Consider the following 22,101-nt stretch of genomic DNA (forward strand, 5'->3'; position numbering starts at 1 on the left):
CCCAACTCCTGCAAGGTTAGCAAGAGCAGGGTGGCAGAGTTGACATTTATGCTGTGTGCTCTATTACCCCTCTTTGGGTACCTTAGAGAACATCCTAGGATGCATGACTCCAATTAACTGACTCAGTTCACATTGGTAACTTTTTTTTTCAGTCAGAAAGACTATATTTCCCGTAAATTGTTGGGGTCCCTCCCCTGCCATGTAGCCCTGGGAGAGGGGCCCTGAGGGCACAGACACGGGGTTTCCCTGCCCCTGCTCAGCCTCGTTCCCATTGGTTGGTTTGTGTTCCCTGCTCGGGCAGAAGGACCCTTGGTCCCGTGACTGGAACAGTTCCTCGGCAGAGCTCCAGCCATGCGGCTGGAGAAATAAACATCTCTCTGAAACAGCTATCAAGAATCCGTCTGCCCATATATATTTCCTTTCCACGGGACTCCTGGTTTGGTATATGTATGTTGCAGGATCCCCACTGCAACATAATGGTGGAGATTCGTGAGCAGAACGATCCCCGATCCCTAAGCGACTGATTTGTGTGAGTAAACCCTGGAAACTTTGGATTCCTCTTCTTGGTTTTGCTTTGCTATTCCATATCTAAACTATGGAGGAACCGTGGGAAGACTCTTGGCTCTCAGAGCCGCATATGGACATTTATCTTAAACTTAAAATGATTCTTGAACAACGATTTGTGAATTTTAGCTTGATTCAAGCTCAAAAAGAACTGAAACACTTCCTGGCATGGTTGTTTAAGAACTTTTTCTATGTTTCTTGGGATTTAATTATTACCAAGGGCTTTTGGAAAACCGTTTGGACACAGTTAATACTGGAGTAAAAATATATGCCGATGGAAGAATATTTTCGTGAATATTATTTAGTTACCGAGACTGTTGAGCAATGTCAGCTGTGTCTTGGCGAAGGGAAGCCTGGCGCAGGGACCGTGCGGCCCAGGCCACGTGCACTGAGCGCTCTGCGAGCAGCAGCGAGGCAGTTCCCGCGCGCGGGCGGAGCCAAGCGAGCCGCAGTGTCGGCGGCGGAGCGAAGCGCGGCGGGACCGGCGGGACCCGGCGGTGCCCGCCCGGCCCCGTGCAGCGCGTGGTGGAGCGAGCCCCATGAACGCCCGACTGAGGGGGCGGCGTGCGGGCGGTGGCTGGCGGCAGCGGCGGTAGAACGGAGCCGCGCCCGGCCGAAACATGCGCTGGAGCAGGGCGCAGGGGGGTCATCACTCGGGGGCCCGGCCGAGACGTGGGTGCAGCGCCTGGCAGCAGCAGCGAAGCTGCGACCAGAGGAGGCGATGCACGGAGAACTGAGCGGCGCGGCCCGGCCCGGCCCGCGCAGCCCCGAACGCGACCCCGGGAAGAGCGCGCAGGCACGAGCAGCCCCGACAATTCCAACACGGGAGCGACCGAAAGAGAGAGCAAAGACGCAGCGAGACAGAAAACAGCAGCCACTTGGAAAAAGGAAAAGATCATAGTAACTAAGACCTTAGGGATAGTAAAATGGTATAATGTTAAGCAAAATTATGGTTTTATAACAAGGTGTGACAACCAGCAAGACATATTCGTGCATAGAACTGCTATTAAAAAGAATAACCCTGAAAAATGCATCCCAAGCTTGGGAGATGGAGAGGTAGTGGAATTCAAAATTATACGAGGTAGAAAAGGGTTACAAGCATCGCAGGTCACTGGGCCTGATGGTGTTTCTGTGAAAGGCAGTATATATGCTAAAAATCGTAGTCATGTTAGACAATATCTCCCTTGTAAACCCCCCCTACAGTCTCCCTTTCCTAATCCCACCTTTCCCTTTTACCCTATGTCCTATTACCCCCAGTGTATTCCCAATCCGTTTTTTTATCCATGGTTTCCCTCACAAAACCATGCTTTTGCCAATTGTTTCCCCAAAAATCCCTTTCCAATGCCGAGTGGGGGATGAAAAGGGGGAGGGAAGAAGTTAAACCCTCTCCTGCCTCAGTTTCCCCACAAAGCATGCTCAGAGAGTTCTGTCTCCCTTCTGTCAGCCCTAAGATGTTCCACAGAATCTGATTGGACATTTAAAGACTCAGGAGGGTGGTTTGTTTTGTCTTGAAACTGTTCTTGTTATGTTTATCCAGTTGTTTTCATTCTCCTTTTATTAAAATAAAACGGGTGAGGTGCTGGGGTCCCTCCCCTGCCATGGAGCCCTGGGAGAGGGGCCCTGAGGGCACAGACACGGGGTTTCCCTGCCCCTGCTCAGCCTCGTTCCCACTAGTTGGTTTGTGTTCCCCTGAGCAGGCAGAAGGACCCTTGGTCCGGTGACTGGAACAGTTCCTCGGCAGAGCTCCAGCCATGCGGCTGGAGAAATAAACATCTCTCTGAAACAGCTATCAAGAATCCGTCTGCCCATATATATTTCCTTTCCACGGGACTCCTGGTTTGGTATATGTATGTTGCAGGATCCCCACTGCAACAGTAAATCTGACTCAATTAAGAATTGTTTCAAGGTAAGATCAAGTACAAACAACAAGTGTTGGTTTGGGGGTTTTCCCAACAAGAACTGAAAATTAAGAACCTGTTATAAAAGTTTGTAGAATATGTGGGGAAAAGCTGAGGAAAGCCAAACCAAAACAATCTTTCTTATTTAAACAGACTTCTCACGGATTTTCCTGACACCCAGTATTTCACCTATCTGCATACCCACACACCTGTTTACATGTATTAAGGAATAAAAGAACCTCTTCTCAAGGCATTGAGTCCTTCTAGGGATTTAATCTTTATCCCCAAATCTATTTCTTTCTTATCTGGGAGATAGCTCTAGTTGTTCCTCTTATTAAAATAAGCACTATGCTTCTGTGAAGTTACAAAAGCCCCTCTGTCTCTTACACAGAGGATCATCTGCCATGCTTTCTTGACTACTGTATTCCTGACACGGGAAGGAGCAGACACTTCCTCACAAATACCTTTGGCGCACATATTTTGGTATTAAATACTTCACATGTGATAAAAATGTATGTGAAGTGTGGAACAAACATATGCAAATATCAGAATGAGATAAAGACCCACCCCTCATCATTGACTCTCAACGAGGAGCAAGCAGGTTATTACAGAGCCAGTTTACTTGCCGGGGCTCAGCAGTGCTGGGGGCTAAAGTGTGCTCAAAGGCTCAAGTACCGCAGTAAGTGCTCCTGGGTGTGTGCTGTTTATGATGAAGCCTCCACAGGGAAAGGACATGGAGGATTTCATACATCTACTTCTCCCAGATCCTCACTGCCACCCCTACAGCTTTTACAACCTGGATACAGGGCACCTCATCCACTGCGGCTGCCCAGGGCTGGGAACACAGGGATCACGTTACCCTTCTGCCACTCCAAGGGAGTCCCATCTCACAGCACACTAGCCTATTTGCCACCTCTCTACTCTGCAATCATGAGGGGAAAAAAGACAAGCATGATTCAAAGGTTCAAGCTACTTCCAAGCAGTTTCAGTTCTCCAAGAACACTGTGCAACATACTAATAGGCAGATTAATTTGAGGATCTTCAAGAAAGGATGTGTTAGAGGAAATGAAATCTGTCTCATGTAGAACAGTCACATTAAGTATCACTGTTTAATACTTAAACCAGCAGTTTCCACATCTGTCTTTTTTAAATGGCATTATTTTATTTGATTCTACTGAACTACAAGCACAGCTTCACATCATGGCATTGGGGACAAATTCACTACTTATCTCCAACTTTTGATTACTGTTCTTTTTAAAGGGACATGTGGTAATAGAACAAGGGAGAATGGATTTAAACTGAGGGTGGGTTTAGATTAGATATTAGGCCGAAAATCTTTACTGTGAGGGTGTTGAGACACTGGAACAGATTGCCCAGAGAAGCTGTGGATGCCCCATTCCTGGAAGTGTTTAAGAACAGGGTGGGCAGGGCTCTCAGCAATCTGGTCTAGTGGAAGGTGTCCCCGCCCATGGCAGGGGGATTGCAACTAGATGATCTTTAAGGGTCCTTCCAACCCAAACCAATCCATAATTCTGTGATTCCCTTAGTAAGGTTATGATACAGCAAACCAAAAATAAGAATCATCCTAAACTGTTGCGTTTGGGGATTTCCCTTCCCCCTTCCTTTTATCACCTGCTTTCAACCCAGCAGGCAGAACTGTCCATGCCAGAAACTCCACACATTGTTCAGTGTTACAAATATTTGTGTTTAGCCTCTTATCAGTGAAGTATTGTTGAGACCAAAGAAAATTACTTACATAAAAGGAGGAAACAGTGCAGTCTGTAAGGCAGGAGAAGACAGTGTTAAGTGAAGGAATACAAATACAGACATGTCCCAAAAATAACATGATAGAATCAAGCATAACTTTAATACAAATACAACAGAAAAAACAATTACCACTGTGAGCAATGATCCATTCAGTAAGTGCATGTGGCAATCCTAATCACTTCCAAAATTGATGGAAATTTCTTTTTAAATGAATTTGCAGCAAAAGCTCAGATTTTGTCCCAAGCAACTATTTCAGTTTTGGAAAGAGCACTAGAGTCTTATCTACTCAAAACAGGCACCAACATAAAGAAACCTTGTGTTTTGGCAACAGTAGATGTTCAGTAGAATTATTCATGTTTCCTACACTTTTTCTCCTGAAATTCAGGAAACATGCCATGTAACTTGAATTGGACACTTTTTTGTATCCCTTAATATTGTTTGAATATCCCCTTAACAGTGTTACTATTACCTGTAGTAAAATCTCCTGAAACATCTAGAACTGCTGTCTACTACCCACTAGTCTATCCCAGTAGCTTAAAGCACAGCTCAATCATTAACATAGGAGTACAGAATAGTACAGAGCTGATAAGGCATTTTCTTTGGGTTTTGGTTTTGATGAAAAAAAGAAAAATTTTCATAAAGAAAGAAAAACAGAAACAAACAATAAGCCAACAAAAATGGAAACAAACAGAAAGACCTCAAAAAATATGTATTTAATATAGCAAGAAAGATATCTATATATCTTTTTATTCCTCCCATTTTTCCTTTAGAGAACTTAAAGTTAAGTGATTTTGTTTTAACAGGAGTCAAACCTGAATCCTCAGCAAGCTCTCAGTGGGTCTGTTGCTCAGCTAAGAAGCATGGACCATAAAAGGAGAAAGGATGAGAATGAGGTCCTTATTACAACAGATTTGAAAAGAACAGCAGGTCAGGAGACTGAACTGTATCTTAACATTGAAACAAAAATAAAACAGACATCTTTGAATTAAAATTCTTCAAAGCTTTCTATGCCAGAAGCCTTCCCCCTTGGCTAGCACACAATACAAGTCTGAAAGTATAGGAACTTCCCATATGAAATTCAGATGAAATTCAGTTCTGTGTCCAGCTGCACTTTTGAAATAGAAGTTAAATAAATAAGAAACACAACCTAGTTTGATATGAACAAGTAACATTTTTAGGGCAGTGCTGAAATCTTAGGTACTCAGTCTTCTGTTTGTGTACATACACATCCAACGCATTTGTGAGTTACTGAGTGAGAAGAGAGGAATGTTCCAAACATGCATTCCTCCATTGCTTGCACAAATGGTGTGTTACAAGGTCAGGGAAGCAGAGATTGCATGGTCAGAGACAGGGGCTCTAGCCAAGAAAACACAGCCTGTGATCAGACCAGCTTTGATTCATGGTAACACCTTCAGATTTCTGGGTCACATTTTACCTACATTTCCAATACCATACACACCACAACTCTCTTACGGTATTCAATCCTTGGCCTCATGCTTGCTTTTCGGAAAGAGGGAACCACCTTATATCAGAGTCCTTTGCTGACGAACCACATAAGAACGCTACTTTTTGCCTGTTATCGGGCTCTGCTCTGTTATATTTGCTCAAGTACTCAAATTTTTCATCTGTCCTTTCATCAGCACCTGAATCCTTTTTCTCATGTTAGAGGCTGGTGTTCAACACAGACTGGAAAAGGTCAGCCTCCTAGATTGCCAACTCCAAACTTCTGCTACTTCAAGGAAACATGTCTTAATTCTATTCATAAGTGCATAATTACTGGCTGTCCTCACAGCTGCATCCTGAATACACCACATTATTCCATGGGTGCCCAACACAGACCATAATCTCAGGTTACATTCCAGGATATCGATGAGTTGCATGGAAATGATAGGGATTATATGTACCTGCTCATACTGTCTTTCTCCTGATGAAAAAGGAGAAGACACAACATAGTCACAAGGTCTCCTCTTGTTAGTGGCTTCTTGCAAGAACCACAGCATTTGTCTTTAGGAGCTGGAGGTAGTAAGGGATATATGGAATCAGTCTTTCCAGATTGGTCAAGTTTGGTCAAGAGTGGAAGGGCAGGGCTGTTAGGTCATTCAACTCTGTGTTCAACTCTACTACATGATAGTGTTGGTAAATATTTCAGCAATGCTTGTTTTGAGCAAAACATCCATTCTGTCAAGCTGTCTCCCGTTGTGTTGGGTGTTCTGCTGTCCCTTGACAACTCCTCCCATGAGATAAGTTACTGGGCCAACAGCCAGAGTATGCCTGCTGTGACCTCTGCAGCAGGAAAAGGTGGTGCCAGGCAAAACCAGGCGCCTGGAAAGCAGGGTTAGCCTGCATGGGCTTGTTCCAAACTTGGAAATTTGGCCCTGTTAGATAAGGTTGGGGGAAACAGCTGGTTGGTGTGATGCTGAGTGCAGACACAGATGAGTTATGTTCAATACTGTCAAGTAGCTGCAGTAAAGCCATGGTCCTTGCACAGCACTCCCACTCCAGCACACACTTCACAACCCCATTCAGAAGAAAGACAGAACAAGGACCAAAAAAGTCTTAAATTCAGTTTGATTTTCCCCTTTGCATATTATATTTTAGTCAGTGACACATACAAATCCCTTCAGGTAGAAGCTTAAATACTGCTGTTTAAGGCAAATCAAGAAAATGAAGTAAGTACTAACGGATTTTTTGAGCAAATAGCCCTATTCTCTCTCATAGTAAAAGATAGAAGTGAAGGTTAAAAAAGGTCAGCAATAGAACTTTTAGGGAAAAATACCCTAGCAAGCTCATTCACCTTTAGTTTCCCATCTTTTCATTCTATTAAAAATGAAGATTTCTATTGTAAAAGCTATACTGGTTTGACCTGCAGACATATCTGTGCTCAATAAATTGCTATGGTGGCAGAAAAGTGACTGCTTCCCATTCATCACCACCTGCAGTGCAACCCCTCTGCCACTTCTCCCACATCAGCTGCCAGGTTGCTTGCACAGATGTGCGCTAACTTGTTTCAGGCTGCCAAGACGGACTACTCAAGGGCAGTCCATGCCATTGCCAGTAAAGGAACATACTTTTTCATATTTTTAATGATATTTTTATTCATTAATCATCCCTCTTGCAATATGACATGAGCAAGTTTGGGGTAATGACTGGTTTTAACACTAAGTTTCAATAACACAGAAACATTCACTATGTTTTCCCTCCTGAGAAACACGTAGGACACTAAGTGCTGCCTACACATCTTCAACAATGGGGAAGAAAAGAACAGCACAGAGGTGCTTTAAGAATGAACTTCACTCTGTATCTTTCAATGCTGTTAGAGAAATTTTGTCACTCTGACATAAAACATCTCTCGAGTCACAGTATGCTAATAAATACTAGAACATGCAGCACAAGGCCAGTTTGTTGGGTGAGATTCTTTAATAGCCAAAATGAATACTTATTCAACTCTCAGTCACACCAATAAAAAGCACTGTGCGCAGGTGATGACAATGAATGCACTCTTGTCTTTCACAGAGTTATTTGATCTCTATTTGGAGATTGTTCTTTGTCATAATAAAAGAACAGAAAAAGCACTACTGCTATTTGTATTATGAAGCAGCATTTATGAAAGCACAGCCATTTTAAGTTTTAATTGTAAGCAAATAAAGCTGTAGAACTACAGTCTTTGCCAACCAGGGAGCCTAAACATAGCTTATTAAAATCCACTGTATTGTGGAACAGAAATTTGGGTTCATTTTATGTCTTGAGAATGTACTGACTTTGTACCATTTAAGGAATAATTCTGTGCTTATCTTGACCTCTACTAAATAACTGTCTGCTTTTGGTAGCACAGTCATCACCTGCCTTTATAAGCATACACACGTGTACATAACCTGTAAAATTAGTACTGCACATGTACTTACCAAATCACCCCTCCTCACCAAAAGGGCCTGGTGTAGAGAAAAAAATAATATACATTATTTCTGCTGGTGCCTTAAGAGAAATCCACAATGTTGTCATGTCAAAAGACATCTTTAAACCCTGGAGACTGATATTTTGAAGAATTATTTCCTGCCAGAACTTTGTAGAAGAAAAGTCAGTTGGCAGTGTTTGACGACATATTGCAGGCATTCCTGATGGATTTAACTTTCTTTAGCAGCCCTGTTATCAGTCTCATCAAGACTAATTAAGACTCATCAGTAATTACTGGGAGTCATCTGTAGGAGTCATAGCAGGCATTGGATCAGAACTAAAGAGACTGCTTCTCACAACAGAAATCAGAAATCATTCACCATCTTTAGCACTCCAGTAGGTCTGAATTTAAGAGACTGTAAATAAACAGTATCTTTTTATTTACAAAGTAGGTAGGAAAAACCTTTCTAGAATTTGTTAGAAACACTTATTCGCACCATTTTCTATAGCCCTCCTGAACTCCCGTTACATACCTTAGTCACACATAGCAAAGTGAAGCATTATGGAGACACAAACCTCTTATTTGGTCCTTCAACACTCGCCCACTTCCCAGAACAGTTCACTTTAAGCAAGGTTATCACAGCACACCAAGCACTTCCCAGAAAATGAAAACAGCATCCCCTCCCTAAAAATGCTGTGGAATCATACTGCACCCCCCTGCTCCAAAACACTACTATTGTCATTAGAACCACAGCAACAGGAAAGGAGGAATGGAAAAGGGACATATGGCAACTTCCAATAGTCAGACACAAGCAAAAGTTATGAAAGCTCCAAGCCTGCCAAAGAAAGATCAGACATGCCATGGGCCACATTAAAATGGATTTGAAAAGTCATCTAGGCTACAACAACCTAAATATATGCCAGATTCTGCCCATCAATACAACTGCAAGATAAGAGAACACGACATTTTCCCAGCAGTCATCAATACACTCATCAGTGCAAACCACTGACACTATCAAAAAGCATTTACAATTGCAAAATCCAAGAATGTGTGTAATCCTTCTATTGAGCTCTCACAAAGACTTTCCTGTGAACTGTTTAGAGGCAAAAGATTCATCAGATATGCCACAGAATATAAAAACAAAGGAAGCAGTTCTTTCCATGTGAGAAACAAGTTTGTACATGGAGAAAAAAACAATAGCAATACTATTATTATTGCCACCCAGGCTTCACAGAGAGCACTCTGTCATTGGAACTCACTGTTTTACAAGGCAGAGTGATACGCTAAGAACACAAGGAAAGGAAGATAGCAAAGGAATTCTTGAACTTGGGAGGTAGGATAATATTTCAACTCTTTCATATAGCAAACTATTTGGCTGAAAAATTCAAAACTTACCTGTTGTAGCTTTCAAAAAGAATCTATGAAGACATCACTATTTGTAATATTTGAATCCAAAGTAACTGAAACACAAAAGGAAGATGGGGAGAGAGGAAACCAAATGTAGCCAACAGATGAAAACATGGCCACTGTCTCAAAACATGACTGTTGACTAAACAGTCAGTGTTACTTTACTCATCCTTTGGTTTCTGCCCAACTGCCTTTATCAGTCTGTTAAATCACTGAAGCTATGAGCAGGGAAAAAATACATGGAATGCTGCTGCTCTCCCAAAGCAAGACCTCAGTAATGTTCTTGGCCATGTAACTCTGTGGTCACTCATGGACAGTAACTTTAAAAGAAATGAATACTCAAGTGGAAAAAGAGAATAATCACTAAGTAAAACTTTAAAGACTAACCCTGAGTTTCTCTTATGTAAGTCTTGGCACAAAATATCTGAGGCCAGAGGCTACAAAACCTCTTGAAGCTTGTTCCCCTGCAACTTTGGGTAGTTGAAATGGATTTTTCTTTTTTCTTGGCTTACATGAAATTCACAAGACCCATTCTAGGGATCCTGCAGATCCCTATGACACAGCACATTGCACTGAGATTTAATTTTTCTACAAACTCTTCCTATAATTCTCATAAAGTCTTCTTGCAAACCATTGAAGGGAGGAGGTCTGTGTTACACTTCTGCTTGTCCAAGTGCCTGTCTTTTTTGCCTCTGCCTTTTACACACTGGGTCCCACATCAGCTCTGGCAGTTATGGAGCAGCAGAGGTGGGTGGCTCCACTCACTGATCCAGAGGGACAGCGAATGGACAGACTAGAGACTGTTCAGTGTGAAACACTCTTACATTTTGGGAAACCTGCTGAAAGGCAGCTGCTTCAGAAATAAGAGAAATATGATACCCTGATGTTCTAAACCCAGTGAACCAACAGCCAGGACAGGGCGGCAACATTTAGCCCCAGCCTTTTAGATAACACCCTAACTCAGCTCAGTATAGAAGGTAGAGCGCCCTGCAGTCACAGTTGTAGACACATCCTTGAAGGTTTAAGCCAACATATGAAAGCTGATCAGGTTGTTATAGCCAAGCTTACCATTCTGAAGATACTGCTCCAGCTGCGACTGCCTCTCTCTCATCTGCCATTGGTTTGGCCATTGTCCGGTAAAACTTTGGATGGGAAAGCAGGCACAGTGCTCCCAAAAAGCTGCCTCAGCTGCAAAACAGACAAAGGAAAGCTAAACAAAAATGAGGAAGTATCCATAGTTTCCAAGGAGCTTTCAGTGCTCTCTTGTTTTGACAGCAAGACATGATGTCCTGCAAAAGGCACAGGGCACCCACGCAGAACCTCCCTGATGGACCTCAGGGCCCACAGCAAGGGCACTGCCTTTATCAGGGCAGCCACCAGAAGACAGCCCAAGTGAGCAACCTCTTTTTGTGTGAGGTCCCCATTTTTAGAATCTTACCACTTCTGAGCTCCTGCTCCAAGCCACAAAAGTTAGTATTATACTAACTTTAGCAGCTAGGTCTTACACCCAAGTAAGGTCTGGTTACAGATGTCTTCTCTTTCCAGTATGTCCATACGGGATTTCTTTGTTCTGTACCCACATAACTATTTTTTATGAGCTGGTAACTTTTATCCTTGTGCTACTTCAGAGGCTTTTACTCTTTTGTCTGTGAGAGGTGATAAAAGTTATCCGATCATCTAATATTGACAAGGGAAAAAAAGACACAAAAACCAACCAACCAACAACAACAACAAAAAAAACCAAACAACAAACCCAAAAAAATCCTAAATCAAAAAAACCCTAAACCAAAAAAACCCCCAAAAATCTTCAATGAACAAAATTATCAGAAAGTTTGATTCTTCCTCCAGTTGTTACAGCTGGCTAAGATGGGCATAACATCTCTGTACCAACCCTACATCATCTATAAACAGACCTGGAAGTACTAGAAAACCACAATTACACTACTTTACAATTGATATAAGATGGCTCCAATAGGTTTGGACATTTGACAGTATTTGGTCACTTGAAAGTATAAAAATTGTCTACTGTAGGCAAACACTCTCAAGAGAAGGATAAGCTATGTTTACTTTCTCAAAATGCACATTACTAAACACAGCAAAATACAGCAAGTTTGCCTGGAAACATTCTTTAACCTAAATCAAAACAATGTGTCATCTGATCAGTAAAATGAGACTCCCTACAGAATGCTGAGACATTACTACTAATTAAATTTATGCACCAGTATTCTACTCAGCAATTAGTGTCATTAAATCATGTGAAAGATGACATTTTCCCCTCTGGCCCTTGCTGCCTAAGTCTTTCACATGACTCCAGCAACTGAAGTATGAAGGAAAAAAGTTTATTACTGCAAGAATTAGCAATGCCTTTTCTTTTTCTTGGCTAAAACCAGGAGTGAAGCATATTCTCACAATTCCACTTTCCCTACACTGACAACACACTAGCATTTCCCAGGTCTTGATTTTTAGATATGATGTTTGAATCACTCAGAGATACAGTACATGCTTTGGTTTAATGTAAAGCTAACTGCAATAGTGAGCGTAGAGTGGTTTTTATTTTCAAAGCTCTTCACATACATGATTTTCCTCCAGGGAAAACTTATCTCTGCTCTACAGGCAGGCAAACTGAGGAAATAGAGCAAGAAAATTTTCCAGGAGTCTGACAACCAGGTGGTCCTCTCCCTTCCCTCTGTGTTCAGACCATGCCTCACCTACACAAAGTGGTGCCGTCTGTTATCATCACTTCACACAAACTGAGACTCTGGCCTACTTAAAAAAATAATTAATTCATGTCGGTGCCTGCTGCTGAGGATGCAATCGTGAGTCCTCAGGATCTGGGCGACAGAGAAGAGAAACTTCTTGCAACTGATTACATTTTTTCACGTCCCAAAGAATTAAAGGAAAATGCCCATAAACTTTAAGTGTGTATTTGTGTACAGTGCTGAAAACTCAGATAGGGCATTCCAACCTGGTGGAAGAGGTACTTAGTCTTCATCCAAGACTTCCACCTAAAATAGATAGAGTAGCTTCCCTAACTATGACAATTTTAAGCTCTAAGAGCTATTATCTTCAAAAAGAGGAGTAAAGACACAGGCCATAGTTGCTGCTGGCTTTTTTTCACCTTTCTGCAATGAATATTCCTCTCCTCAGCAGGAGACATCACCAGTTTCAAAGTGTAGTTGACCAAAATTAATTATCTCCTACTTAGTCTAGTGTTCCGGTGTCCCCTTTTTCCCGTACATGGTTTGTCCCAAATTAAAATGTTGTCAATCAGTTTGTTGCTTCCCCTCCCCTTTTAGCATTGTATATGCTAATAATGCTCGGTTTGGCAATCCTCCGTGTATACCACCCCTTTCCCCTCCCCTGTTCTAGAAAGTTCTTCTCCCCTCAATGTCCCATTGGTCCCTTTGAATTTCTCCCCTCCCCAAGCTCACTCTCATTGGGTAGCTGTGAACAGCCCTGCCTGTGACCCCTCCCCTTCACTTCTTCTATTGGCCCTGAAGTTGTTCCTGCCCCTCGCCCCACCTCCCTTTAAAATCCTGTGTAACTGGCTGTTCTGGGCTTTTCAGTCCCTGGTTCCCTTGAGGGCGATGTACTGCTTCCGATACTCTACCTGAGCCTCCTCTTCCTTCTTGCCTCTGCCTTCACACACAGACCAGCTAGTGGATCAAGAGCCCTGCCCAGTGCAGCAAGACCTTTACCATTTGGGTCTGGGGAAGCTGATGCTGTGAGCTACCGGGCTGGTCCCTTTGGTGTTAGTCCTGCCTCTGCTGTCTAGATCAGCTGTTTCACCCAGGGCCATGCTGGAAATGTGCAGATCTCGAAGTCAGACAGAATAACAGAGACAAAAATGCTAAACAGAAAAAATAGAGCAGCATTAAAACTATACAGCTATTATGTATGGATTATATACAGAAGGAACAGACCTATAGCCCTCTCCTTCTCAGTCATTTGATTAAATATTAAAAAAAGGAGGAGACACCATTCTAAGATAAAAATGCCTGAACATGTTTCATGGGAAAATAAAAATTTATGTGTGCAGAAACTGTCAAACAATCAAAGGTATGAAGCCATTCTGGTACATGACTGACTAAATGAAACTTAAAAAGATATTTTCTATATTTAATTACTTTTTACCAATTGCTGTACCATGACTAACAGATTTTTTTCGAACTATTTCCCCAACAGTCATTTATAGGTATCACAGATGCTAAGTGACTCAGTCAAGGGTGGCATCATGACCAGAATCCACCAATGTTGCATTTCGCTCTTAACCCTACAGAAGACACTTCCTATTTACTCCCTGCCTTGAAGTAACCCAGTGAATACTCCAACAACTGGAAGAAATTATTTGTTCTTTTCAGTCCTGCAATAGAAGTAGCTTAATTATTATAATTCTTTAGTCGGTTAATGATTGTGGTATTTCTTTAGAGAGGGACCTGTTAAGCAGCTGCCAAACTGAAAAGCCAAATGCAACCGTCACAAAAAAATCATGAAGGCAGAAACCAGGAAGGGCCTGGAAATCCAGCGACATTTTTAAAGCACAAACCATTGTCCAGATGATCTCGATCCCACTCTAGAAGCTTTTGTAACTTAGTCTTGCAAGAGAGCCTTACCTCTCCATAAGTAGAATAAATCCCCAGAGCTCTATTAGGGGTGCTCTGGTCAGTGTGCAATCCCCAGAGACCTCTCAGGAGAGAGCATGAGTACATCACAGAGCACTGCCTGGCTGTCCTCAGGTAAATCTAAGTCAAAGCTTAGATCCTTCAAATGCACGTCCATCTGCCATGTCCATTGACACTTCAGCTGAAGGTGTTCCCAGTCATTTGCAGAGAATGGCTGCACAAATCTCAGTTCAGCAAGTGAAAACAGCCCAATACACATGGAATTCATCCCAAGCAAAGGGAGACTCGTCCTTCAGCTCTCCTTCCTACTGCTAATACTAAATAAAATACCAAGACAAAAGAGGAAATGAAAACTGGATTGCTAGAGCAATCAAATGCTCTAGCTCCTAAAAGAAGAAGCAAAAGGGGAGAACATAGAGCCACCTCTGGACTCTCTTAGAGCCAATACAAAGCCCCATCTCCCAGAGGAAGGTTGAGCCTGTAGATCCTCATACCAAGACAGGCACCTTCTGTCAATTTGCAGCCAAGTGCCTATGCAAGAGGACAAGGGCTAAAGTTGCACCAGTCTCCTCAGCATTTCTGACAGCTCTACCTAAGCAACTCATTTTAAGCAAGATCTCTTTTAATATATCATTATTGGTTGATCACATTTCCCACTTTATGATTTCCCATGGGTCCTCAGCTTAAGGCCGAGAAACCCTTCAGGAGATGAGGCACCAAGGGGTAAGTTGCTCACAGTCAGTATATCTGCACCTCCCCATTCAACAATGCGTCCAAAACATCATATGCTCCATCACCACACAGTGCCTCTGAACAGCTGTTCCCTTCATACTGTCCTTTTTGAGAGAACAACTGCTCTGGGAGACAGTGAAGAAACAGACTTTGGGAGCGTCCAACAACAGAAGCACTCTCAGACTAAAAAGTGATGGGAAGCAGGAAGATGCACAGAAAAAGAAAAGGGGCAGATAAGGCACAGCCTCACAAACAAGAATTATGTGTCCTTTGCATCACAAGTTAGGAGAGGAACTTGTAGAGGTGGAATAGGAGAGCTTTTAAAATTGCTACCCTGAAAGGGGCACAATTAGTTCAGCAGCTTATCCAACAGAGGCCAGAGACAGACCCTCCAGAGTAGTATTCAAGAAATACCCTCAAGTATAGCAATGCCGAAATCTATCCATGACAAAGTTTATTTGAAATCTACATCCTTTACATCACAGAATTGTTTCATCTGTGGGACACTGTGGTCATGACATGTGATCTGGTCACTTGTCGTGAAAATTACTTTATCCTGGAGTTTAAGGCTTCTCATACATGTGCATTTTTTCTACATTAACAGAGTATTTCAAGTAGAAGAAGCAGAACAGTGTATAATAATTATAGACAAGCAACCTCTCAGAAGAATACGGAAGGCAGTTAAGAGACAACAGTGTAGTTGTAAACTTCAAGACTAAGTGTGGGAGCTACCAACAGCAGGAATGAAAGAACTGAGAATAAAAATCAGCTAACAAGTTCTAAAGCCCAGCATGAGGCAAACTCTCAGTTACCAGGGATGCAGAGAAGGGAATGATTTTGCTGAGAGGACTAATGATGTTAAAACCTGTTGAGCAACAAACAGTAGGACTTTTAAAAATGGAAGCAAATGCATAAGCTGATTTATTAGTTCAGATAGGTTATCCAAAATGTTCCATTTACCAAAGCAAAACACTACTGTGAGATGTCCAACAGGGAACAGAATTGCAGAGCTGCTACTCCAAGGGTGTACCTCAGCAAACATTGCTTCTCATGGCAGCCCTGCTGTGACTCAACTGCCTTTTAGCTGTGCTACTCCTACTGTTGGTGCAGTCATACAGAGTTGGGAGAAATAGATTGATACCCATCCAGATTTACCGGCTTTAAAACTGCTTCAGAGTGGTCCCATCACTGCAACTGAGAGCACAGCAAGGAAGTTGCCAAGAGAAGCACCTACCTAACCCACCAGCATAAGTGTTCATCAAAAAGAGCCCTGAAATAGGGCTGTTGAGGCAAAACTATGCTGCTCAGAAAGGATAACAGTGTGTACCCTGACTTGTGGAAAAGCTTGAAGAGATTTTGCTTGGAGCCAAGGACTGGAAAAGGCCAGAGAGCAAAGAGAAGGCTAGCAAAGAGAAGGCTGACAGCCACTCTGCTTTCACAGAAAAGCTCAGCATCACATGCTGCCCTTTACTTTCCTAAGAAATCCAGAGGAAGGATAGAGGGGGACATGACAGAGGCAACTCAACAAGGAACAAAGCAAAAGTAGAAATAAACTGGCAGATTTACCTTGAAATCATCCACTTCTGTTGCCTGGGGCCGTACATTATTCTCTGAAGCTCACTATTTCTTGGAATACTTCAAACCTGTGTTCCAGCTGTTTTGTAACTGTCTCTGTGGAAAGGGTCACTCCGGAGGTATCGATTTAGGCAATTCAAGATCCAACACTTGGTTAACCCCCAGCTTGTCAAAAAAAAAAATCCTGCAATCAAGTGTGCAATTTGCCTGGACTGACCACCATACACTTTCTAGAGTTGTTCATGGGATTAATGACCCAAATTAAGCAGCTGCACCTCTCTGCCAGAGGCCAAGGAAAAGAGGCGCTTGGAGCCAACAGCTGCTGCTGTTTGGCCAGAGTTTCCCATTAAACAGGCTTACCATACCCTTCTGTCACAACTCTTGGCTTTCTTTTGGATTTGCCTCTCAGGCGCTGCTGGATTTCACCCTGCAAATGTGTGTGCTCCGCAAGCAGCGCTCTGCCCTCCGACACGGCAGCATCAGGAGAACCAGGAGGGTGTGAGGGCCAGGTGGGAGGGCAGGGCTCAGGGTGGCACCAGGTGCACCCTCACCGGCTCAGAGCTGTGGCTGTGTCGCACCCTGCGGAGCAGGAGCCCCTCCACACACACCGGGCCTGGCAGGACCCAGCAGCAGCACTGGGCCCAGCAGCAGCACCATGCCCTCACACTGTGCCTGGCCCTGCCGTGCCCTCACACCGCGCCCTCACACCACGCCCTCACCCTGTGCCTGGCCCTGATGCGCCCTCACGCCGCGCCCTCACGCCGTGCCCTTACACCACACCTGGCCCCGCTGTGCCTTAGGGGGGACCCAGGCACTGAAGCACAGGGGCTGGGCAGAGAAGAAGTTCAGAATAGCTTGGGGAAGGAGCCTACGAAGTGGTAATTCATTATGAAGTGATGGTAATTCACTGTTTCTCAAGGAAGATGAACTAGCGACCATCTGGTGAAAGGGGTACGCAGCAGGTTTGTAAGAAAACTAAATCCTTTCTTCACAAAGTGCCTCACTGGAGGTCAAGTGTAGTTAAAATGGCACATCCATCTCTGGCTTGGGACTTCTGTTTATCGCTAATTCCCAGACAATAAGGGTGATTTATTCTTGCTGTTTTTCACAGCTTCCTTTCCCATGTTTCTGGTACCCTTGAGGGAAAGGCACTGCAGGGCTGGGTCTTCTCATGTGAAAGTCCTTGTAGACTTACACAAGCAGCACTGCTGGAGGTGTGGAATGAGTTCATTAACATGGAAATGATGCCACTGCAGCAGAGGGCCTGATGCAAGTATGCTATGCTAGCCTCACCAACAGGCCCTTTTGCAGAAGGAAGAAAATTGCTTTGTGAAGGCTGTGATTGACTGGATGACCTGGGGAAAACCCCTTCCCAGTAAAACAAGGCTTATACATATTTTTCAAGAAACAGGATTAACTGTGAGTATTGTGGATGAAATGGAGAAGACTAAGTAAAATAAAATTGTATAATGTGTTCAATAACTTGATTTGTTTTTATTTTTCGTCTGTGCAGCCAAATGTAACTAGTCTGGTGACTTCAGGAGCACCCCCACAACCAACTCTTAGCCAACTTTACAGCCTTGGTGTCACAGTTGCTCTGGTGTACCTGGGAGATGAAGCTCCCCACACCCTAAGGAGCTCTGGAAGAGCTTTTCTTCTACTCCTGAGCAAGGCTGCTATGTGCATCCTTGTTTGTATCCCAAGCCACTTTGCAAATCCATATCTCCACTTCTGTAACCTGGGAGGTTAAGCACCTACAGAATGAGTTTAATGGAAAAATGTGAGGTATAGAAGACAGAGGAGAGAGCTACGCTCCAGGTCACAGGAATTTTCTACTGTTGTTTTTCTAGGTTGTTGGTCTCCTCTGATCTGCCTAAATCTGGTTCCTGGAGGAACCCTCCTGCAGGAGGGGAAACTGAGCTTATTTTGGTGGTGTCCCGGTTGCAGGTCGTGGTGTGGCGTGGCTCTGTTGCTGTTCTATACCACCCACATGTCACTGTTGGGGACATGGTTTTGGAGGGAAGCAAAGGTGAGTGTGTCACCGAAACTGCAGGAAAAACAGAAACTCTCCAACATCATCTTTTCAGTGTTAGAGAATTAGCATTACATTATTCTGGCCATGATGTTATTTTGGCCTGGATGTGCAATAGAAATAATTTCATCCACACATACCTGGGTTGTGCAGTGAAAATCATTCCATCACACATAGTACTATACCAAACTTTTCACATATTTATGCATAAAAACCCCAAAGACATTCTCATTCGTTGGTCCTAAATTACACAATTCTTAGCATTCAATCTCCTATTGGTTATTGATCCCTTTGCCTTTGATGCTAATTTGGTCCTCATTCTATGGTTCTCTTATCAATCTTTTCCCAGACCAGGTGTCTCTGACTGCACCAGGGGGTGATGTTTGTTAATATTTGGTTATCTCCTGTGTATCTTGTGGCTACTCCAAATCTGTAGATGTTAAGCTCATCAGGCCTCACCCAGCATTGGTGAACAGAATCTTTTGAAGAGAAACTTAATTCCGCTCCCCCTGGGGCAAAGGTGAGCAGCCTCCTGACTAAAGTTACCTCAAAAAATTTAAAAGCTGTATCATTTCCAACAAGTGCACCCCAAACTGCACTATTTTCACCTCCCTCTCCCCAGTGGGAAGGCTGTCAGCATCAGCCCTGCGGACCCTGTCCTGTGCCATTGCCATCCATCCCCTCCTGTTTTCTCCGAGACACAGCTACAGGACGTGGTGCTGAAGAAAAAGCATCGAAACACAGAATCCATGTGGTGCTGAAGGATGGCGCCGGGGAACGGAGGAAGTGGGGGCAAGCCCCAATCCAGCCAAGCCAGGGGAAGCTGAGCCAAGCCCAGCCAAGCTGAGCTGAAAGGAGCTGAGCAGAGTTGGGTGGAGTCGGGCAGAGCAATCAAAATTGGTGGTGCTGGTAGCAACCGTGCAGAATTGAGTCCAGCATCCAAAGCAGCAGTGTGGAGTCAAATCTGCAGCGCTCCCCAAGCCCCAGCACAACACGGACAATCTTGCTTTTGGGAGTTTGTCCATTGTTGTTTTCTGTTGTCGCAGGCCCAGGGACAGGAGGGAGCTGCCAGCGTGGTAACAGCCACCATCTTGGCTTTGTTCCGGGACCACGTGGAACTAAGTCGAGGTGGTGAACACCTTTTTGTGGGTAAAGCACCTTCTCTTTTTGCATACTCTTGTAACTAATACTGCTGCTGTTACTGTGCATTTCTTACTCCATTGCTTGTTGCTTTCAGTAAATTGTTATCCCAACCCATAGTCTCTGCCTTTGTCCCACTCTTACTTGAAGGGGCAGGGGGGAAGTAGGTGGCTTACTTAGTTAAATCTTTGGTGTTAAGGATTTGCCACAGGTGGCAAATCTCTAGCAGTGGTAAGAGACAGGATTAAGTAAGCTTCTGCTTATAGATATGACAACATAATATGCCTGGGGCCCACTTTTTGAAGTGTAACCTCTGTTTTATGTCATCTAGTGACTTCAGGTTTAACCTAGAACTCATGTAACCCAAGGTCCCAGTAACCGAAATGTGACACAGCCTGCCCAGGGCATCATTTTTAGTTTTTGAATGCTCAGATACCATGTGGTATACTTTAAAACATGCTTAGAGCTACAAAAAAGTACAGATGTCTTGCCAGCTATAGCCAGTTGGAACACTACATAATGAGGGATGTTTCCTTAGCAGGTGACATGGGAGATAGGAGTCAATTTGGCAGATATTCTGCTCTTAGTACTTCATGTACAAAAGGGCCACTATGTTGGCCTAGCTTGTTAATTCTTTCTTTCTTAATGATTACGTTCATCCCAATACAAGTGAGAAATCTAAGTTTCAAATTATTTTTTTGAAAATACTCTTTTTTTTTTTCTTTTTACCCAAGTTGCATCTATGTGCGCACCTTGTGGTCTTAGTGTGTAGCTTAAAACATTTGTTTCAAATTTGTATTCACTTCAAATGCAACATCCTAAGGATTTGTAACCTTGCCAGCTGCATTTTCATTTCCACACAGCCACTCCTTCTCATTGACCACGTCCTGTAGAAGAAAAGCGAGACTAAAAGTTTTCCTTCAGCGAGGTAGTCACACCACATGGACTCACACATAACAACAAAAGTCTAGTGAGAATTGCAGCCCCAAGGAGTGTGGCTCTCCCTAGCGCATTAGTTTGGACCACAACTCCTAGACCTATTGAAAATGATTACAAATCCTTGTTGTTTGGGGGAGGTTTTGGATTTTTTTTTTTCAGTTATCCCAAGCAGAAATATGTCTACTAGATGTAGATTTCAGGAAATCTTTTTTCCAAGACTCCTAACTCAAAATGTTCAGTGGCTACCTTTGAACATCCAGTTATCTGTCCATAGCACTCATTAAGAATGTTACAAAGAAGGAAACTCAAGATGCAAGGACTGAAGACACCATTTATTCAAGGGTAGACACCTAATTAGTACAAAAGGGCAATAAGACATTGCCAGACTCTAGAACATCGTAATTTCCACCACCTTGCCCCCTCGTCCCGTGGACCCAGTGAACTCTGAATTCCCTAGACTTCAGCAGAGCAGCAAAGAGAATGTGCACAATCCAGATTACCTCTGCACCAAACCTTTGATTTAGTTGCTCATATAGCCACATTTTGCTTGGAAAAGCAGATGGCAAATATAATACTGCACATTCATTCAAACCGCTACTCATTTCAGGAGCAGGCTTTTGGCTGCTGCTAAACTCTAAAGTGTTTGCTGTGGTTAGGATGGAAGACACGAAAGGACTGAAGGAATGAAATGCCAGAGGATCCAGCAAAATCAGCTTAGCACTGGCTGGCTGCAGGGTGCAGAGGATCAGCATAAGCCTCTGACACATACTAGAGGGAACGTGTGGCAGTAGGAAGTGCTTACTAGTCAGGCTGCCTCTTAATCCAAGGGAACAGTTCTCTACTGCCATTGAAAAAATTGGTTTTTCTGCATGCTGCATTGTTTTACAGTAGTATTGCAAAGACACATTGGTAAAGACACTAAAAAATGACTTGTTTGCTATCTTTAATATTTAGAAATAAAATAGAAGACATTTATTAAATAGGCATCTGCAGCAGGGAATTACCTCGTAATCAAGACTGTGATGAAGAAATAAACCCAATCAACCCACAGCTTTGTTTTCTTAAGCCGTTATGATCACCTTGGCAGAATTGCCTCACTGTTTCCTTCCATCACAGAAGTTACTACCAGTATTTCATGCTGGTACAGATGCTAGTGCATGACACACCTACAGCAATCTTGTACAAACCAAAAGACTTCCTGTTCTCCTTTTTCAGTTTCCCCATAGGCAAGATGTTAAATAATTTGCTGATTCTTACAAAACAAAAATTAGTTTGGTTAACTCCAGCAGACTCACAGAACACCCAACTTACCTAGGAAAACAAGCACAAGTGAGGTGGCCTCTTACTTTCCTGCTAGTGCCCTGAGAATCCTGAAGATTTTTGTATTATCCTTTAGACCTTCCATTAAACCTTTAATACCATCAGATTCTTCAGCATTCCCATTATGGTGCTAAATATTTTTAGGTCATTAAAACTGTCTCTGAAGTTTAAATGTTTTTATAGTTGACATTACATAAAATCAAAGTTATAAAT

The sequence above is a fragment of the Corvus kubaryi genome, unplaced genomic scaffold (genome assembly GCF_017639235.1).
Source record: "Corvus kubaryi isolate FWS band 111438036 unplaced genomic scaffold, C.kubaryi_AGA036_p1.0 37385, whole genome shotgun sequence".
NCBI classification, from domain to species: domain Eukaryota; kingdom Metazoa; phylum Chordata; class Aves; order Passeriformes; family Corvidae; genus Corvus; species Corvus kubaryi.